Source organism: Suncus etruscus, chromosome 3, assembly GCF_024139225.1.
Source record: "Suncus etruscus isolate mSunEtr1 chromosome 3, mSunEtr1.pri.cur, whole genome shotgun sequence".
Taxonomy (NCBI): domain Eukaryota; kingdom Metazoa; phylum Chordata; class Mammalia; order Eulipotyphla; family Soricidae; genus Suncus; species Suncus etruscus.
Genome location: NC_064850.1, coordinates 85,204,852 through 85,215,319, shown reverse-complemented (window position 1 = coordinate 85,215,319; position 10,468 = coordinate 85,204,852).

Sequence of the window (10,468 nt, the reverse complement as noted above, 5' to 3'; positions counted from 1 at the left end):
TTCAGGTACCTTTGTAGTCTGGAGCAACCACCTTCATCCTTTTTAGCTGCTTCCTGGGCCCCTGCACTTAGGCCCTGGGGACTGGTTGAAAATAACTGGGAAAGAAGATGACACACACACAGGCTTCCCTATGAATGTGTTGGTTGCCTGAGGCTGAGGATGTCCTCACTGAGAGGGACACACTTCAAAATCTGGGGCCTCTTCCAGTCTCTTGGGAATATGAAGGAGCTGAAGAAGAAGGCACTGGCTGCCAGACACCCACTCAATGTTAGGGAAGCAGAACAAAGGAGCACATCTCCACCCTGGGTGCAGGACCCATATGAGAACAGTGAAGTGGGGGTGGGAACCGGCCTGGACAAGGGCACTTTTGTTTCAGAGGCTTCCTCTGTGGGGCCTATTCACAGACTCCTAAAGGCACTACAATTCTAGTTTTTTTTTCCTCTCTGCAGGAGCCTCCATTCTCTTATTCATCCCGAAGGTATTTAAGGAGCTGCAGAGTAGCAGGCAGATGCTGGGAAGAGAGTGCTGATCAGGCAAAGTGGGGCACTAGAAACAATAAATGCAGAGACAAACAGTAAATGCAAAAGGATAGTTCTCCTGGCTGTTGCTAAGTTTCTACCAGACTCCAGAAGGGAGAGAACTAGACCTTCCTCTGTTGACTGAAAACCAAAGACTGCCAAGCAGAGTCTGCTTGAAAGGATCCCTCATCCCAAATTATGAAACAGGTGCTGAGGTGAAGGCCTCACATCCACGTTCTGCAGTTCTGGGCATGTGGCAACAGAAAAGTTGTTCTTTACCCCTGTTACAGAAGGCAAGACTGTATTGAATAAAAACTAACACAAGTTTCTTTAGTGGGATTTAACACTGAACATAACAAAGACAATTGGGAGTTTAGAGCCAAGGATCAAGGTTGGGTCAACGTTTGAAAAAATGACAGAAAAACCATGGAGGTAGAGGGATTCTATCTATTCTTAGAGGACAACTGCCTGGCAACTCTGGATAAAGGTTGGCCAGGATGGACTAGACACCACAAATAGGGGGTTTGAACTTAAGCCTAGTGACAGGTTTCTTGTTACAAGTGGATTAAATAGGGGGCAGAAACAATAACACAGCAGTAAAGCGTTTGCCTTGCACATGGCCAACACAGGATGGACAAGGTTCAAATCCCAGCATCTCATCTGGTCCCCCAAGCTTGCCAAGAGCTACTTCTGAGCATAGAACTAGGAGTAACTCCTGAGCACCACAAGGTGTGAACCCCCCAAGACCCCCTCAAAACCCGAAAACAAATAGAACAAGGACAGAGCCCAAAATCTTTAAGGGAACAGAAAGAGAAGTCTAACTCAAGTTTGATAGGGGAAGCCTTCGTTAGTATCTGAAAAATCTTCTGAGAGACAACTTCTGGCCACACCAAGTCTTGGCATCAGCACATTACTGTCTAAGTGGGAACCATTCTTAACCCCAGGAATTATTTGAATTATCCCCATGCTTTCATAAAATTAAATTTATTCTAGAGTTAGTCCTTGAGTACTGAATGGAAGGTTTGCCTACAAAATTCCGCTTGCTTATGAAGTTAGAGTTACTGATTTCACAGCTTCTGGAACGTTATTTTAATTTCTACAATGTTCTGTGTCCCAAACTCATGTTAGTTCCACGAGGTTTCCCATGTCTGTTGGCCCTCAATGTCCACACTGCTCTATTATTGATGCTCTGCGGTCCATCCCCAGGACAGCACAAGCCAGCAGCCTTGTCCTTTCAACTTTCCTTAGGTCTTCTGTCATAGCCACGTGCCTGGGTGAGAATTTCTGTGTTGTGTTTCCTGTGGTCTGCTTAGGTGGGTGAGGCCACCCTGTCCCCTGCAATATAGGGAGTCAAAGGAAAAGTTACTTAGTTGAGGGTTTTTTTCCTTCTTACTTCCAACCCCTAGCCACCCCATTATTTGCTTTAATTGGACATCTTTTCATCCAGTGAGACTGAAAATGACTAATTAAATCCACTCTAACACCTGGGACCAACAAGTTCCTTGGTATATCACCCTAGCAAAAGGAGGCAGGACCAAAAATTCTGAAGGAATCATTGTTCCTTTCTTGCAAAATGTCTGCACTTCCCAGACATGTAGAGACTATTTCAGCATCTCTGTTTCAGACACCTGGGCTCTCAGGCTCTTGAGAAATAGAAATTACTAAGAGGCCCAAATTCTTTTTCTCAGACAGTCTGTTGAGAGGAGAGGCCTATGTGAAGGGAAGAGGAGTCTGCCAAGGACAGAGTGTCATGATCAGTCCCTGAAGGGAACCTGGCTATGGATTCCAAGTTCTTTTTTTGTTTGTTTTTGTTTTTGGGTCACACCCAGCAGCGCTCAGGGGTTACTTCTGGCTCTATGCTCAGAAATCGCTCCTGGCAGGGTCGGGGGACCATATGGGATGCCGGGATTTGAGGATTCCAAGTTCTTAAGCGAGGTTTTTGAAAGCATCTGTCCCAGGGGCAATTTCTGAGCCATTGAGCCTGGCTCCAAGAATGAGCCAGTGGTTTGTCCATGCTTAGGGAGTTCCAGGACATGGATCCTCTTTAGAAAGACTTGAGGAAGGTTAAGCTGATCTCATATGAATGGATTCACTTTGACTGCTGCTCAGAGGAGGAAGAAGAGAGAAGAGAGAAAGCAAGTGGGCAGTTAGAGGCTGCTATAATAATCGCTGGTTGTGGCATGGGGGAGTGGATCCAGATCCATTTCCTGTCACAATGACTTATGTCCAGGAGGTGGCGCTCCTCGCTTAAGACAAAGATGTTTCTGCTTTATTTCTAGGCATGGAAACCTTTGAGCAAACACCAGTGTCACTGTGCTTGGTATGATGATAAAGGAGCAATCAAGATAAATAGTATGTTCCTGCCCGAAAATCTCAGAATAGGAAAAATTAGACAAATAAAAAGTTATATGGGACTGAAGTGACAGTACAGGACGTAAGGTACTTGCCTTGCATGCAGCTGAGACGGGTCAATCTCTAGCATCCCATATGGTCCAGAAGCTACCAGGAATGATTTCTGAGTACAGAGCTAGGAGTAACCCCTGAGCACCACTGGGTGTGACACAGAAAACAAAAGAAGAAAAAAAAAAGGGTATAAAAATAGAATACTTAGTACAGTTAGTCAGGGCAGGGACAAACACAGAAAGCTTTCTCATATGAAGAATATAAAGAAACATAGTAAAAAGAATAATAGGATTGTACAAAAACCAAGATCCTAGGCTTCGTCCTAGGATCTGTGCAAAAATCAAGACCACTAATTACAGAAGACTGATTACAACAACAGTGATGGGACAGAACTTCTAGAACTGTAAATAAAGACTCAATCCTAGACTTTGTCCTATGACCTGTGCAGATACCAAGATCTCTAGCTACAGAGTCCTGATTTTATCATCCACAATTGAGCGGAAAGTTTCCTGGCATCATAAAAAGACCTTAGGTGTGAAAATGAGCATGTATGGAGCTTGTAGTTTTTCCCATGGCAGTATGCTTCAAGGGTGGAGCATCTGTATCTCTTAGGCCAAGGGAATTTTCCCCCAATACTTACTGTGCCTATGCAAAAAAAAAAAAAAAAAAAAAAAAAAAAAAAAGCACAAACCTTGCCACACCAACCCTCCTTCCTTCACTTTTTGTTTCTTTTCTTTTTCTTCTTTTTACTTAATTTTTTTCTTCTCTTTTCTATTTCTTTTCTTTTCTTCTTTTTTGGTTATTTTATTTTATTTTATTTTATTTCGTTCTCATGATTATTATACGATGGTGGTTGTTTTTAGTAGCTGGGTGCTTGTTCTTGTTGTGTTTTGTTTTATTTTTCTTTTTTCCCCCTTTCTTCTTTTAAATTGATATTTCTATCCTCTAGACAGAATCATCCCAGTTTCCATGTGAAAGAAAAGCACCCTATCCACTGTACTATGCTCTGGTGCCTTTCCTGATATTTCCATAATTGTCGGCCCCCTATCATGATTAATTTAATGTTTGTATAGTGTAGGGTATCCCTTTGCTCAAGGTCTTTGCCTGGGCTTCGTGTTGAGGTTAATTCCACTTGGGGAATCAGACCCAACCACTTCGGGGGGTGGTGCAGGCTATTTTGAGGAAAGAAAAGAAAAAGTTTGGCCTGGGGGGAAGGGAAGGTAGAAAAAGAGGCAGAGCTAGATGAGAAGGAACAGACAAGAAGCTGGTTGGAAGAAAGACCTTAGCATAGAAGGCATGTGAGGAAAAGCATATGGCTGTTAGTGCCTTGGAATAAAGCAAGCTGACTCCAAAGAAACTCTAACTGACTGCTTGTGAACTAATGTTTCCACCATTACCCTGTAACCTTCAGATCTGTCCGCTAAAGGGTCTAGAGGTGCGGTGCCTCAGTGCTGTGCCTTGGGAGGCCTCACCAGACACGTGGACTTTAGACATTATACTTTAATTGAAAATGCAGTACAGGGCATAATTTTCACATGAGTATTCCAGTTATTTGAAGAATAAATTTCATGTAGTTGACATATATAATGTATTGTTTATTATTTTATACATATGTTGTAAACTAACAACTTATGTAAACCAAATATGCTGGAGGAGGCAGAGACTTTGCCGGACATTTTTTTCATGTAGCTAGGACAGACGCAGCATAGAGTGATTCCAGAGAATCAGGAAGCAGGCAAAAAGGATGTGCAGCAGAAAATTAGGCATCCATGGCACTTGTTCCCTGTTGAACTGGGCTCAGGTTTGCATGGACCAGCCCATAGTAAAAGCCAGGATTTTGTTAGAACCTGAAGAAAGAGCTCCAGAATGTCTGCTGTGTGTGAGAAAGGGCCCTCTTGGACTTTACTCCTGTCATTAGGAAAACCAGACCAGGAAATTGTGCTAACTGAGTGTCTAAGCTCCACGACTGGAGAAAAGGACTAAGAGGGTCGGGACCATCTGAATACAGGCTACCACTCTCCTCCCAAGGTGCCCAGCCCAGGGCCAAACCCATCACTGGTTCCCTGGTCTTTGCAAGGGGCCAGATGCTAACCAGATAAAGAATTGGAGGCAGTGGATTCGGCCTCTCGCGCTGACCTTCTAGCTTCTGTCCATGATCTGCATCCTTATGTGTGTGACAGCTAAAGCTATACACACATCAGTAGTGATTGCACTGTTGGTGAAAATGATGTAATTTCCCAAAACTCCACCTGGGAAAGCAGAAAACAGAGTCAGTGGCCACCAGACTGCAGGACTTTATTGAAATGCTGATTGCTGCCATAGCCCATATAATACTAGTTGACCTGTGTGAAAGCTGTAGCAGGATCAAGCCTCTTGCAGCAGCATCAAGTCACCAACATATGAAGGCATGTTTCATCTCGGAGGTCTTCATCCTCTTCACTATCCCCCTGACCATCTGGGAAATTCTGCAGCACCTAGTCCATTTCTTGAAGCCTGAGTTCCATCATCAGGATCATCTAGATGGTGCCTGTCTACAGCTTAGACATTTGGGTGTCTCTGAAATGGCCCAGCATCACCGTCTATGTGGACACCTTCCGGGAGGTTTATGAAAGCCAATTTATCTATAATTTTATGAGCTTTAAGTTCACTTTTTAGTCCGGCCTAGAAGTCATCTTGGAAAAAAAAAAGAGCAGAAAAGGCTTGTTGAAAATGGGTGTAATTTCTCAAAACTCCACCTGGGAAGGCAGAAAGCAGAATCAGTGGCTACCAGACTGCAGGACTTTATAAATATGTATTGAAATGTTTATTGTTGCCATAGCCCACCATTATGCCTTCTCCTATACATGTTATATGGGAAATCAAGGAAAAGGATCATTCTGGTCTTTGTTTCTAAAAAACTGGGATGTATCTGACATGGAACATAACATATCTAAGCAAAGAACTCTCAAAAATGTGTAACTGGAAACCCAAAGAATAAAAACATACCATAGGATGAATATGATGATAAAATCACAAATATTTTCCTCACAAGATATACTTTCCACCACTTCTTTCGCATCACCATAGTTACTTCCATTTATAACCAGCAAGACCTTAGATGCATTCTAACACTGCAGACCACACCTAGTTCAGTTATTGAGGTACCTGATGACATATAAAATGACACATAAAATGATCATTATAAAATGATTCCTGAACATGGAAGAACCTGAACCTCCTGAATCCAAGTTCTGAGTACTACATGTTGTTATGGATTCCTAGTGGCATTGTTTCCCCTGTTACATTGCTGAGGACCATGTGCTTGGACAGGCAACAATGAAGAAGACTTCAGTCATAAGAATGGTGCAATCCAGGTACAAGTGCAAGTTCTTACCAGAGCCATTTGGTTTGGCCTGACCTGCCTCTAGTGGAGCTCCCACAGTCTGGGCAAGCAACAGGAGTCAGTCCAAACTCTACCCATAGGAGCTGAGTGGGGAAGGGAAGTGCAGACACTGCCCAGGGAGAGTGAGAATGAGAGAGCAGAGCACCTGCTTTAAGGTTTGGGGATGGGGAGAAAGACTGCTGGAAGCTGCTCAAGCTGATTATTGTAGAAGAGAATAGAGTTGGCAAAAGAATTTGCTTATTGTTTCAGCCCAGAGAAGAGAAGAGGGTGTGCAGTGTGCTAAAATGTGATGCTAAGAAACTTCCCTGTCAAGGCATTGAAACGTGAGAAGGTGTTGTAATGTAGTTTTCTTAATCGATCACACTATAAAGATCTTTAAGCAAAAGGAAATGTTTGTAGCATTGCAGGGGTCTCAAACTCGCAACCCGTGAGCCGTTTGCAGCCCTCCGTACAACATTTTGTGGCCCTGCCCTAGAGGAATCTTTTTTGTTTTGTTTTGTTTTAGTTGTTTGGGTCACACCCCCCAATGTTCAAGGCTTACTACTACTGACTTTACACTCAAGGATCACCCCGACTTTGCCTTCTGTGGCCCCCAGGTAAATTGAGTTTGAGACCCCTGAGAGGGAGGGAGAGAGAGGGAGAGAGAGAGGAGAGGAAAGAGAGGAGAGAGAGAGAGAGAGAGAAAGAGAGAGAGAGAAAGAGAGAGAGAGAAAGAGAGAGAGAGAATTGGCTTTACGACAAACTACACCTTTGGAATTGTGTGACTATTAACAAATAAATTTTCCTTAGTTTCTATTCCTTTAAAAATGAGGATTTGGGCCAGAGAGATAGTAGAGTGGGTAGGGCACTTGCTTTGCACTTGCTCAACCTTGGTTCGATCCCAGACCCCCCTGAACACTACAAGTAGTAATTTTCACATGCAAAAACAGAAGTAACTTGAGCACTGCTGGGTGTCACCCAAAACCAAAAAATAAAAATTGAGAATTAAGTATTTATTAAGTGAGGGATCTGCTAAAAGGGATCTGCTTAAAATACTTTTAAGGAGTCATTTGTTGGGGGAAGGGTAGTCAATTGAGAAATTATTGTGGTAGTTCAGGTGATATGTTTATAGTATATTAAGGGTACAGTGAGGACAACTCCACTGTTATCAAAGTGTCCATTTCCTTTCTCCAGGGTCTTTCTGATATGTCTAATCCATCTCTTAATTTAACTGCCACAACACTGATATGGAAATTGCAGTTTAATACATATATATATGTATACATACGCTTATATAGTTTTTGACTTTTGCTATTTTGAAATATTGCGAATCTTGTACTGCATTTTTTTATATTTTGACAGTGATAAAGAGTCTTGGAATTGGAAAACCCTCCAACTCTGATGCACCATGCATTTTTTTTTTATTTTGACAGCTGAAGGTCTGAAATCAGAGTGAATAAATGCAATACTTTTGAAAGGAATTTTCATGCTAATCATTATTTTTAAGCTATTAAAATTCTTTTCAATTTTTCACTAGTAGTAGAAGAATATTTGTCAATTTGGATATTTCATTACTGGTGTAGAATTGTATTTTGTTCTTTAATTGTAATAGAATAGGACCATTGCAGTTTAGTCAACAGTCTTTAGTAAGATACTAGGTTTGTAATTGAATCTGATGTTCAGCATATGAAAGGCAAAGATTTTTCTAACATTTTCTTGTGAAGCATACCTTGATATTTCACAATTTTATTAAAAATTTTATTATACAGGGGCCGGAGAAATAGCACAGCTGTAGGGCATTTGCCTTGCATGCGGAAGGACAGTGGTTCAAATCCCGGCATCCCATATCGTCCCCCGAGCCTGCCAGGAGCGATTTCTGAGTGTAGACCCAGGAGTAACCCCTTAGCGCTGCCAGATGTGACCCAAAAACCAAAAAAAAAAAAAAATTTTTTTTATTATACAAAGAATGAACTTCTGTGTCAGTTGAATTTTATTTTCACTTCTTATCTTTTGATGCACTTTGGATTTAGTGGTTCATGTTTGCATGGTTCCTAAATTTTAGGGGTTCACTGCCATATAATGCTTAAGAGCCACTCCTGGCTCAGGGTTACTGGTTGGTGTTGGGCAGCATGTGGTGCTAGAGGTTGAACCTGGGCCCTGCCTATACAAGAAGTGCCATCTATCCTATGGCTATCTCTCCCAGTCTTATTTTTAAGTTTTTAGAGGTAGAACCTTTATTTGAAAACCTTTATTTTAGGTGGGGACAGTCCACAAGTCATTAGTGGTGCTTAGTGATTACTCCCAGCTTAGAAGGTGGGTGTTGCTCCAGACATTTATTGGTGGTGGTGATGGGGGTATGGACCATACATGGTGCAGGAGATCAAAGTTGGGCTAGGCGCACCAAAGGCAAGTCTATCGATCCCTTTGATATCACTCTGTCCCCCCTATTTTCTTCTATTTGGGGAATTGTTTTGGCCACACACACAGTGCTTACTTCTGGCTCTGTGCTCAGAGATGACAGGCTGTAGGGACCCTATGGGTTGTTAGAATGGCCTCAAGTTCTGTCTGATGCAAGGACATTGGAGAGACACAGGTCTGGAAGCAAATGTTGATGTAGGAAGTAATGGATACACCTACAGAGGATGAAATGGGTTCAGGAGTTCCAACACATAAGCCTTCAACTCCTAGGTAGCAGGAAGCTCAGTTGGAAGTCTGGAAATGCAAGAGAACATTTTCCTGAAACCTGAGATATTTATGAGGAATTCCAGATCTGGGATTAGGTGGTTTAAATACCAATCCAAGGCACTACATTCAAAATGTTTCCAACCAAAGAGTAACAAGGCATATACTGAGTGGACTTCTGGTTAATCTCACATTTCTCCCTATTGCCTTTATAGAAAAATATAGAAATTCGACATAAAATAAAGTGATACACATCTCAAGGGAAAGTGAACTTTCTAAGGGAAGGATGGATGTTTCTAAAAGATAAAAAGGATGGTAAAAGTTTGCCTAGGTATAGCAGAAGTTGAAAAAAAGAAAGAAAAAACTTTTGGCCTAAAAAACAACAGGGTATCCCTACCCACAAAACTCCTGCCATAAGACTGACTACAGGCTCCAAGCACATTAAATTGTCTAACTCCAGTCTTTTCTTCAAGGTCTCAGGAAGGGTTTTCCTCAATTACAATATTTGCTGTCAAGTTTTAGTAATTGTAGACGTTGCTGCTAGTAACTACATAGGAAGAGGGGATAGAATCTAGGTCTGTCCTGGCTCAGTTGTGTGCAAGGCAAATGCCCTACCGCTATGCTATCACTTTGTCCCCTCATATCTTCTTGAGTCTTATGAGTTGTTGGTTCCATGGTTTCTTAAATTTTTTTGAAACACCTTAATATTTCTACTCTAAACTTCTGATTAGAGAGACTATGTAGATGGCTGATGTTAGTTGAGTCTTCACAACTTCCATCTTCACTCACTAGGTATGGTGAGGTTATATATAGTTTTTTTTTATTACAACCTTTGTACTGTGGTGGTACCTTTTATATGTTGTGGTGAGGCTTCTTGATAAGAAGAAATGCATGGCCACAGAGCTAGTCAGAGCAGTTATGCTCTTGCCTGCACTCACTTACCTCTGTTCAGTTTAAAATGGTGCTCTTTTAATTTTAAACACTGCCCACAGACTATTGCTGCTCTGGCCACCTGGACTCACTTCCACTGTGCTCTCAGGTTACTTTCAGTCAACCTCAACTTCCCACCTGACACCCTTAGACCTTGACTCAGTGGCCAGAGTTTATTATGAATTGATATTGTCCCTACTCATGATTTGTTTCTCTCAATAATACAGAAGACTGAGAGCATCCTATATTTGTCCCTCTGCCTTTGGCTTGTTTCTCATTATTGTGTTAATAAAAATTGAGAGCACTCTCACCCAAAATACCCTCAGAAAGAGCCCAAGGAGACAGAAGAGACTGGACTGGAACAAGTGTGTTGGTAAATGTTTAATAACTAGACTCTTTGGGAGATGTGCAAGTGTATGAGTGTGTGTGTGTGAGTTTGTAAATGTGAGTATAATCTCCAGTCATGTTGCTTGGCAAATTTCTACAGCTCTTTCAAGATCCTACTAGGAGAACTCGCTTCTTCTGAGAAGGCTTCCTGGATTAGTTGTCAGTTATCAGGCCTACCTCTATCACA